Genomic DNA, 10,517 nt, shown 5'->3' with positions numbered 1-10,517 from the left:
TCGTTTGCATTATGGCATTTTGCTCCCGGGGTGAGAGAAAAGGGGCCTCGTCCCACGACAGAACTCCTCTGAGAACCTGCGGTGGTCGTCGTGGGCACTCAAGTCGTCTCTGATTTACGGCCCCCTATGAATGGAAGCCTCCCAAAATGTCCCACCCAAGACAGCCCCGCGCCGCACTTCAGCGACGCGGGTCGGGTTGCTGCCCTGGAAGGAAAGGGCGGGGAGCGGGGACGGAGGAGAGGGCAGAGGCGGCGGCGGCGGCAGCTCCTCCTCCATCCAGGCCCGTCCCGCGGGTGCAGCCTGTGCGGGCGCTCCCTCGCGCTTTGTTTCCCCTTTCCGCGCTCTCCCGGCCCCGCCGGCGGGCATTCCCTTGCACGCCGCTGCGCGCCATTCCAGACGGTGGCGGCCGCCGAGCTCGGAGCCGCCGCCGCCTTCGCGCCGCCCACGCCAGGATCTGCGTCACGCGGCCGCGTGTGGGAGGGAGGAGCAGGAGCGCGGCGCAGGAGGGAGCGAGAGCGGAATCTCCCCATGTGACAGCGCGGGAGGGGGGCCCTGGATGTGCGGGCAGAGGAGAAGGGGGGGAGGAGGAGGAGGAGGCGGCGGTGGCGGAGGAGGAGGAGGAGGAGGCTGCTACCGCCGCCGCTCCCTCCCTGCAGCCTTGCAACAGCAGCCGCTGCCGCCACTGCCGGAGCCGCTCTCGGGGGCCGCTGGCCAGAGCGGAGTCTGGGAGGCGGAAGCCAGCTCGCCCACTGATGGGAAGGGAGAAGGCTGGCCGCAGGCGAGGGGGACACTGGCCATAACTTCCGGACAACATCCGCGCCCGGCGGCCACGGAAGGACCCGGGCAAGCAGCGAGAGCAGCGGCGGCGTCCTGCGAAGAAGTAAGTAGAGACCCTCGTGGCCGGCGTTTGCGCGTGGATAAGCCGAAGTTGCCGCCGCATCTTTGCACGCTGGGCTCCGAAAGCGCGTGAGCATGGGACCGTGCGAAAAAGTAAAGAACGCGTCTCGGGTTCTTTTGACCTTCTGTCTTTTCGCGGATCGCGCGCTCTGCGCGGCTGCAAACATTTTCTGATTTCGCGCCATTGTAAAGGCTGAGGTCTTGTGTATGCTGACCTAGCAAGAAAAGAAGTAAGCGCTATGAAACTCGAAGGCAGAATCAGTTTTACTGAGTAGTCGGTATGCATGGAATAGGGCTTTAAAGGTTCTTAGCTGTGACCTAACCTCGCGAAACAGGTTTGTTTGTTTGTTTTTTGTGGGTACTGTCCTAAAACTGTTCAACCGGTTTTGATTTGTACGCGCTTGACGTAAATGGGTTACTTGGGAATAAGCAATTAAAGAACCGTCGCTCAAGTCGCGTCAAGAAAGGTTTAGAAAAGTCCTTGTACCCCCATCAGACCTATGTCGGATCAACAGGGCGATCATAGGCGTGTCTACTCGGAAGTAAGCCTCGCTGGGTGCGATGGATGAGTGCTTCCAGGAAAGTGTATGTAAGATTGCAACCTAATCTGGAATGAGCGGGGTTTAGGAATGTAAACCTTTCGCACTGGCTTTTAGTTACACTTCTGTAACTTGTATGATTCGTGCACCATAACACACAACAGTCGTGTTAAAAATACATGTTTGAATCTGGAAAACCGGGTATTGTAGATGGGATGGATGAAATTCTTTAGTGCAGGACACGTAATGGAAAAGTGCAATGCACAGTTACATGGGGTAAGTCCCATTGGAGTCAACGAGGTTTAACTCTGAGTAAACCCCGTCTAGCGTGGGGTGGGGGAGACAGAGTTTGGAAGCGGTGGTATTCCCTACCCCGCAGGGTGTTTTCAGAGCTGATGCTGTGCAGTTTGTTCCTGCTGCTGTAGATTGCCGGAAGGAGAGGGCGGATTCGTGCGCGTGTGTGGGTGGCGTGTGGACGATTCCCAGCGAAATCCAGTGCAAAAAAGGGTGAGGGCGTAGGAGGGAAAGTACTGAAACATCCTTGCATTGTCTAGGCTAAAAGTTGGTGGTGGGGGAAGTGAGATGGGAATACAACCCAAACACTACGATGGGTGGAGATTTTACTCTGTTTTCTTTACCTTTGGTTGCAGATCAGGTTTAGAGCTTAATGCGTTGATGATTTCGAACTTCTTACGTGTTGAGAAGTTTAATTTTGTTAGGTGTTCTGTTTGGGCAAATCTGTCTAACCATGTTTTTGAAGGAAGGGTTGGCTCCAAGACGCTCATCTTCCCAACAGCCTCTCCTATGGAGATCACCTTTGTAATTTAGTTATCAAATAGATTTCTTTCATTTGGTTTTTTCCAGTTTAACATACAAACATATGCTCGTGCGTGTGTGGTAATACACCATGTGTTCTTGCACAGGCACACCCTAATTGAAAACCAACGCTAGTTTAATATTTTTGAATGGGAGGGTTCGGATTCTCCCTCCCCTTTGCTCACTTATACACTCACTCTCACTGCCCCCCCCTTCCATACTAGGATTTTAGAGTGTGTGTAATTTTATTTTACAGTATCGTGAAAGCACCTGCATATGTTAAGATGGTGCTTGTATTTTTTACCAGCCTGCGTCTAATACTTGTGAAGTGTTGGTGAAAGACTAACAGTACACTCTTAAACATGTTTACTCGGAAGTAAGCTCCACTGAGTCCAAGTGGAATTTATGTGTGTATAGGATGGCAGCCAAATTTCCTCTGCAGCTTCTTCCCCCCCTCCCACACCGCCTCTGACTAGTGATGATGAAGAAGCTCTCGAAAGCTTACACAGTCTTTCGTGGCATTTTGCTTGGTTTTAATAAAGAGATTGCCTAATTATGAAGCCCTCCCACCCCTCCACCCGCCTGCCCACCCCCCGGGTTTGGATATTTCCCCCCTCATTGATCATTGCAGCTATCTTTGTTTTTAAATTATCTTAGTAATGTTGAAGAGTTACTGTTCATATTGTGCTTCAAAATATAATATTGCATAGTTGGCAGACTGTCATGAGGGAGGGTGATGAGTGATGGAACATCTCTAGTAAATCATCAATACATCTTAAATGCCATTTCATCCTCAAATTAATTGCATACTTTGCAAGACAATTGTTCCTTCTGTGATATAGTTTGTTATTCTGAAAAAACAGAAAACAAAGAGTTCTATCTAGATGAGTGGGGGCAAATGAAAATATTTCTTAATTGAGTGGATTAAATGAAATACTGTGTGATTAGTACTCTGGCTCTAAATCTGGAAATAGATCCACAGATGTTAGAGTTTCTTAAGAAGATGCAATACCAATGCTCTGTATGGATGCTATGTACATTAGATGTACCATATTTTTCGCTCTATAAGACGCACTTTTGTCCCCCTCAAAAGTAAGGGGAAATGCCTGTGCGTCTTATAGAGTGAATGTGTGTGTGCCCGACATCTGGGACGCTGCCGGCCCACCTGCACCACGTGGCACCACCTGGCTGGCTCCACCCCCCCGGTGCAGGTGAGAGCTGTGCCGCTCAGGGGGAGCGGTGCGGAGGAGGAGGAGCCGTGGGCTTTAACCCGCCGGCCGCACGGAGAGACGGACTGCTCACCCTCACTGCCTGGGAAGACCTGCCGCCGCCACACCACCCGGAAGACCACCGCCGGCATGCTGCTGGCCTGGCTGCACCATGTGGCACCACCTGGCTGGCACGCACTTGGTGCGCCCTGTTCCGCCTCCCCCCTCTGGCGCAGGTGAGAGCTGTGCTGCTCAGGGGGAGTGGTGCGGAGGAGGAGGAGCCGTGGGCTTTAACCCGCCGGCCGCACGGAGAGACGGATTGCTCACCCCCACCGCCCGGGAAGACCTGTCACCGTGCCGCCCGGAAGACTACTGCTGGCACGCTGCTGGCCTGGCTGCACCACACCTGGCTGGCACACACTCGGCGCGCCCTGCTCCGCCCCCTTCCTCCGGCGCAGGTGAGAGCTGTTAATCACAGGTCGGTGTGTGTTTTCAAATGGCAACCCGTCTTTTAATGAAGCCCATGGGGAAGTGATGGGGAATGTGCCTGTGATTATCAGGAAGCTTTCCATGGATCCCTCCTCTAAAAACTAGGTGCGTCTTATGGTCAGGTGCATCTTATACAGCGAAAAATACGGTAGTTGAGGACTGCTACCAGAGCAAAATGAGTTTAGCATCTATATGTATAACCAGTTGTCAATGCTCCTGTCAAATATAGTACTTAAAAGAACTTAGAATAAATAGCCAACTCTTGCAGTGTTCAGTACTGGAATACTAGGCTGCAGAAGGATACAGGGCCTTTCAAAATATGTGGTCAAGTGTTGTGGGAAACATAGTGAACACTAAGTATATAATCATACAATCCTAGGTATGTTTATTCAGAAGTGAATCTCACTGTAAGTGAAGCTTATCCCCAGGTAAATGTGCATTGGATTGCAGCCATAATCTTTTTTAACTAGTTTACCAAATATTCTGTAGAAGCGGAAAATGCTTGGAAGAGTTTTGGGGAATATTTTCTTCATAGATCTGTTGTTTGTTTTATAGGAGATGATAGTCTGATCTGGGCACATACTTAGACCTAGGTGGCAATGGGGGTGATACTATTTTTTACAACCTGAATCCCAATATGCACATTGCTTTTTATAGGCAGCTAGCCACTTCTACATACAAAATTTCCATACTAAATTCCAAGGAGCTGCAAAAACATTGCTTTAGTTTCATGATGCAACTAGTACACATTTGTGAATGCCTGAATCCTAAAGAAAGCTTGAAAAATTATGCCACTGTTCTAAATTAATCTTCTGTTGAACTATCTGAACTTTTGCATAAATGGGGCTTCTGCTCTTTGGTCATGTTTGCTTGCTTAGCTTCATTCCATGCAGCTTGACTTCCACTAAATTCATGCACTGGGTTCTTAGCTGTATGGAAAAGGAAAGAAAGAGAAGTTAGCCAAATTAAAATGGAAGTGGGAGATTAGTAAGTCAACTGACATCTGTGCAAACATGGAAAAAAATTTTAAAACCGTTCTCTGTCCTCCTTCCTCTCTTTCTCCCCCCGCCCCCCCCCCCGGATATTCATATTACAGCTGAATTGAAGGAAAAGCTGATTCAAATCTCATGAGAAAACACCCAAATGATGCAAAAGTTTTGCAGCTGAAATGTGCAAAAAGGGGCTAGTGGTTCATTTCACCTTGATTTGGGCAGCAGGTGAGGGTGCAAAGAATGCCTTTTAAAAGTGATGATTTAAATCCCTGGTATTTTCTCTCTGCACTGCATCCCCAAGATCGGTTGCGAAATTTTGATTGCTCAGAATTTCATTCGGCACCTCTTTAGGCAAACATATTTGTTCATAGTCTCATTTGCCACTATGACAGCCTTGGGAATAACTGATTAATGCATATTCATCCCACCCTTGCAGCCCACGCCAAGACTTCTCCTTCTCTATATGACTTCGCCCACATGAACAACATCACAGCAGAAACGCCTCCTCCCTATAACCTTCACACATACCCTGCAAGAACCTTCAATCCGCTTCATCTGCCATGGGTAGAGAGGGATGCTTTTTCCATTGTACATCTCGAGATGTTGATTTAGATACGCTTATTGGGAAAATCCGTGGCGTGCTTCTCATTTTGCAGTTTAAGCACAGCTGATTGTACTGTGTACTGTTTATATAGCTTTCTTACACAGTCATCCTGTACCTGTTCACCTGGGATTGCTCCCCACTGAATTCAGTGGGGCTTGTGTCTGAGTATGAAAGCACATTGTGTGTGCACGCGTGTGTGTTTGGAATGGTTACAACAACCCTGAAAGGTAGGTTATGGGATGTTGCAGTTAAATCTACTACTACTGGTGGTAGTGTGGGGAAAAAAGGAGAATGTTCTTACGCTACATTCTTGTTCTCCACCGCACACGTATATTCTTTAGAAAATGCTTTTAACTTAGAAATTGACCAAAGGGATTTATACCTCCTTCAGGCTGTCACCTTACTAGAAAACTAATATAAATAAATTTGGGCACCATCCTATGCACGCTTAGGCAAGAAAAAAGCCTGCCATTGCTAGCATGCCTCAGCAACCTTGGTGGATGGGGCAAGCTGGGAACTGGATGCGTTTTTTTAGTCTAAACATGCATATGATTGTACCTTTAGTATATAAAATAGCACAAAATGAAAGCTGCACAAAGAATAGTCAAGAAACACGGTCAAGGAGAATAATACATAAAATGGCGCGTCAGATGGGGGCAACTAAGTTTCTCTATCTTGAGAAATCTACCTTAAAATGCATTAAATATTCCTTTTGCTTTCCCCTTTCTGTTCTCACAGTTATTAAGCGATGTTATACCTTCAGAGTTAAGGCAACTCTTTCTGATTCTTGGGAAGATAAACGTGTGTGCTAGTATTTGTCTGTTCATTGTTTTTTGTCATTGACTCTGGCTTTAAGCCCTCAATTTTTCACCTTCTTGGGGGAGTTTTTAAAAAGAGGTCAAATGTTTTGCTCTTGAAAGAGGAGTTATTCAGGTTACTTCCTGAATGAAAGGGCAAAGCATGTTGAAAGGAGCTGTAGGATTGCACTGTTAGCCATGTCCCTGGTGGGTAAAGAGCTCTGCTCGTGCATTCGCATGGATATGTGAGATGGGAAAGCCTTGGCATGTAGGTTTCTGCACATGGAAGCTTCCCTAGGACCTGGAAACCTGCTTGATCACTTTTCCTGAATCCAAGGGAGCCCTTGCAGTCGAAAGCCTACACCCTCAAGGCTTTCATGCAGCAAATGAGACTGGGAGGAGTCCTGTGGTGTGGGGAGCATGGCTAAAAGTGGGTCTTTTGGACTTGCTTTGCTTCTTGGGCTTGAACAACAGCTCATGCATGCATGCAAATTCTGGACTTTCGAAGCCACTTCTCCTGCAGGTCTCTGGTGGCATGGTCACAATCTGAAGTTCCACCTGATGAATGGCTTCATGATTTGTCATTCCACGTAGCTGCTTGGTGGTCTGAATCAGTCCTTTATGAGTTGTAGGTCATACACCAGAGTGGTCAATCAGTCCTTTGAAAATATGTGTGTTAGAGGTATTTGAACATCCTCAAATAAAAAGAAGCTTGCTGCTTTAGATCGGGGAGAAAGAAGCTATAAGCTGGCCTTCCCCAGCCTGGTGTGTTCCAGCTGTGTTGGAATCCACATGTGTTGGATTTCAACTTCTGCAACTTCCAGCCAGCGTGGCCCATTTTAACAGTTGCAGTCCAGCACATCTGGAGGATTTAAGGTTGGGGAGGGCATTGGTTGCTGCTCAGGTTGAATAGAACAGTGGTCATTTGGGGCTTCCCATGTACTGTCTGCACAGGAGTTCTTTCCCCCTCTCCTTGCAGGGCGCTCTTCTGCTTGCACGGAATTGCCTGAGGCAATCTGGCCATCCTGCTGCATTGTTCCCTTTTACCTTTTCCTGGCTTCCAGGGAGGCAGCCTTGGTGTTATGAATGGAACACTAGTGGTTGGTCTTGGCAGGTTATTTGTGTATGCGCGTACAGCATAAAACATTTTAATGTAATACAAATGTGTGTGATACGGGCCTTTTAAAATCCCTCTGTGTTGCATTTCTGGCACTTGCTGGCATATTGAAGTCCCAGTCCTGTCCTAATCAGAAGTATTCCTCACTAACCGCGAGCAAGCTTGCTTCAAATAAGTATTTCTAGGATGCAATCCTGTGCATCATTTGGGAGAAAAAGCCATACCCCTTCCAGGATTTCCTAGCCTGCATGGCTGGATCATGCTAGGATTTGTAGGACTTTTTTTTCCTATCTAAACACACAGGATTGAACTTATAAGATGGCAGACTTACAGTGCAAGTATATGCAGGTTTACTCTAGATTTCCACAGACCTGCTTCCAAGTCAGGCCACATGAAGTTGGGAGCAAGAAGGATAATGGTCCTGGGCAATTGTTCCCACCGACTGCTGGCTGTATTCCAGATGATTGGGAATTGGAAAGTGAAATATTTCAGTGAGGTTGGGGAGGATGAGCCGGGTGAGCCTCCTTCTGAGATGCAGGAGGAAGAGGTGATTATCTAAAGCAGGGATCCTCAAACTTTTTCAATAGGGTGCCAGTTGAAAGGCGGCAGCTACTGGTGCGGGGGGGGGGACCCTGGGCGCACGGGCCAGTGAGGCACCATCGGGTGTGTGCGAGGTGGCGGCTCACTTGCTCGCTCACTCGGAGATCTCCCAGAGAGTCCAAAACCATCTCCGAGTGAGCAAGCCACCGCCTCTAGCCCATGCTGCAAGGCAGCGGCGAGCGCGCGTGTGCCTAGGAGGCAGGCAGCGGCAGCTCGCTCGCTCGGAGATGGTTTCGGACTCGCTGGGAGATCTCCCACCGAGTCCAAAACCATCTCCGAGCGAGCGAGCCACTGCCTCTCGCCTGCGCAGCGAGCACATGCGCAGGCGGAGGGAGGCAGCACGGGCTGGATGAATGGGCATGGTGGGCCGGATCCATCCCGCGGGCTGTAGTGTGAGGACCCATGATCTAAAGGCCAGGACTTGTTGAGCCAGGCAGTTCCTGGGAATGGCCAAGATGTGCAGCCGGTGGGGGGAGGGGGTCTCTGAGGACAAGGAGTTCTTGGGCCCAGGCCATGCCCCTGCTATCGACCCCAGGGTCCAGGGCGAGGCGCCGGCAGAGGGGGAGGCCCAACTGAATGAGCAGCACGTGGGCAGGAGGCGTGCCTGTCTTCAGAGAGCCCCTCCCTGGCGGCTGGGGCCCAGGCATGTTTCTAAGCAGAGCTCCTGGAAGAAAACACTAGATCAGGTTCAAGAAACCACTCTGTGAAGGCTCAGAGGTCCATTCTGTACTTGGGAGCAATCAAGGGAAATGGTCCGTGGCTGGTGATTGTTTGAAGGAGGAACCTCAGCTCATGACACACAGGATTGCAGCTGCAAGTTGAACAGTGGAGCACAGAGGGGCATGTGATGGGTTGCAGACCCCTCCCTCATTGCATTGGGAGTCCCATTTGCTCTGAAGGCCACAATGGACATTACCTGGTATCTTGCAGCAACACTTACTCATTTCTATTCTAAGGCCAGTAAATATTTATTTTTTTAGTATTTATTATGACCAAACAGACATTGCTACAAGTCACACTTTGCAGATAAGACACAAAGGTTTACTTGCTGCAGAAATACTACCCGCAACAACCCTTTCCCCAAGCCAAGGAATAACAAGACACCCAATCAGCTTGTCTCCTAAGAAGAGGCTCTTTACCACTTATAGGTTACAGTTGTGTTGCCCTTTTCAAACCAGTAGCTCCAGATGCTACACATGAACAGCAAGCTGCCATTTTAGCTTCACAACAACCCTCTGAGGTAGGTTGAAGCCAGATGACATCGTCCAAACCGCCTCTGTGGAGGCTCCTGGCTGTTTTGAAACACACCCCTAAGAAGCAAACCCTTGCCTTTCTAGGCTCTGCCAGTCCCACCATGGTCCACCTTGGTCTGTACCATTCTTGTAACAGCCTCTACAAAGGTGACACTGAGCAAAGGACCTGCCACAGTAGCAGCAAGCCTCATTTTGGCTCTAAGCCAGCCTGGTAATTTTGTCCGTCCCTCATGCACACCTCGCACCCATTGGCCCAGGCTGGCACCCCGATTGGCCAATCACAGATGGTCCCGTGGCTGATTGAGGATTGGAGAACAATGGTGCTTTGGTTAGCATAGCTGCCTTGCTGGAAACTGTTCCCATTTGCTCCTGTTCCGTTGGCCTCAAGCAGAATTGCACATTGACGCATTTCGGCCCCCCTGCAAGCGGCACAATAAATCCAGAAAGCCGCATGTGGCTCATCCACTTTGGTCACCCCAGCATGTACCCTTTGGCTTATAAATTTGTTTGTGCGGGACAGTAATTTGAGCCATAATCCTATCCAGACTTGCTTTTTAGTAAACAGTTCTAACTTTATTAATGCTTGCATTTGAGTAAATATGTTTTGAGTTGCATAGCTGAGCACTTTTAAAGTCCCATTGACTTCAACAGAAAAAGAGATGCTTAAGTTGTATCTATTGTGATACATTTTTAAAAAATGTATACGCTCTACCATTTCTTATTTCTCAGATTACATAAAAAACATATAAAAAATAAAGGAATCAAGCAAGAAACTATACAAATTCATTATAGTGGCACTAGGAAAAGCAAATGAACAACATTTTGGAACATCCCAGCAACTTGCCTGAATGCCTTTCCAGAAAGGCTTTGCACTTTTTCCTCAAGGATAAAACTGAGGGAGAGAAATACGGTATCAAGCAGGCATGGGATTACAGCTGGGAAAGCACATATATATCCTTACTGTAATTTTATTTTTCTCATGTAAGGAGAACCTGGGGCCCTTTGAGACCAATTCATATAAGAAGAGGTAGGGTCCAGTTCGCACTCAGAAGGGCAATAGTTAAATAGGATTTAAAAGTGCTTTATTTTGTACCCTTCTACTTTGATTTCGTGGCTGAGAGCATATCCCAACACTGTACCACAGATCCCTCATAACCCAGTCTTTTCTTCCATTTCTCAGTTGTAGGTCCAGTAAAGATGTGATC

General features: G+C 48.4%; 1 protein-coding gene across 3 annotated transcripts in view; it reads left to right on the top strand.

Annotated features, from left to right (window-relative positions):
* Nucleotides 1-627: 627 nt before the first annotated feature.
* NAB1 (NGFI-A binding protein 1) overlaps nucleotides 628-10,517 on the top strand; it is a 50,251-nt gene continuing 40,361 nt past the window's right edge. For 2 of the 3 annotated variants that reach the window (XM_044427087.1, XM_044427085.1), the window contains exon 1: nucleotides 749-880. The gene's annotated coding sequence lies outside the window, so the exon portion shown is untranslated. Of the gene's footprint in view, nucleotides 881-10,517 lie in introns of all 3 variants that reach the window. The other variant, XM_044427086.1, reaches the window with a different exon arrangement.

The sequence above is a fragment of the Varanus komodoensis genome, unplaced genomic scaffold (assembly GCF_004798865.1).
Source record: "Varanus komodoensis strain SLA01 unplaced genomic scaffold, ASM479886v1 scaffold18_1, whole genome shotgun sequence".
Classification (NCBI taxonomy): domain Eukaryota; kingdom Metazoa; phylum Chordata; class Lepidosauria; order Squamata; family Varanidae; genus Varanus; species Varanus komodoensis.
Note: the sequence above shows the minus strand (reverse complement) of the source record. Positions and strands in the feature narration are given on the sequence as shown.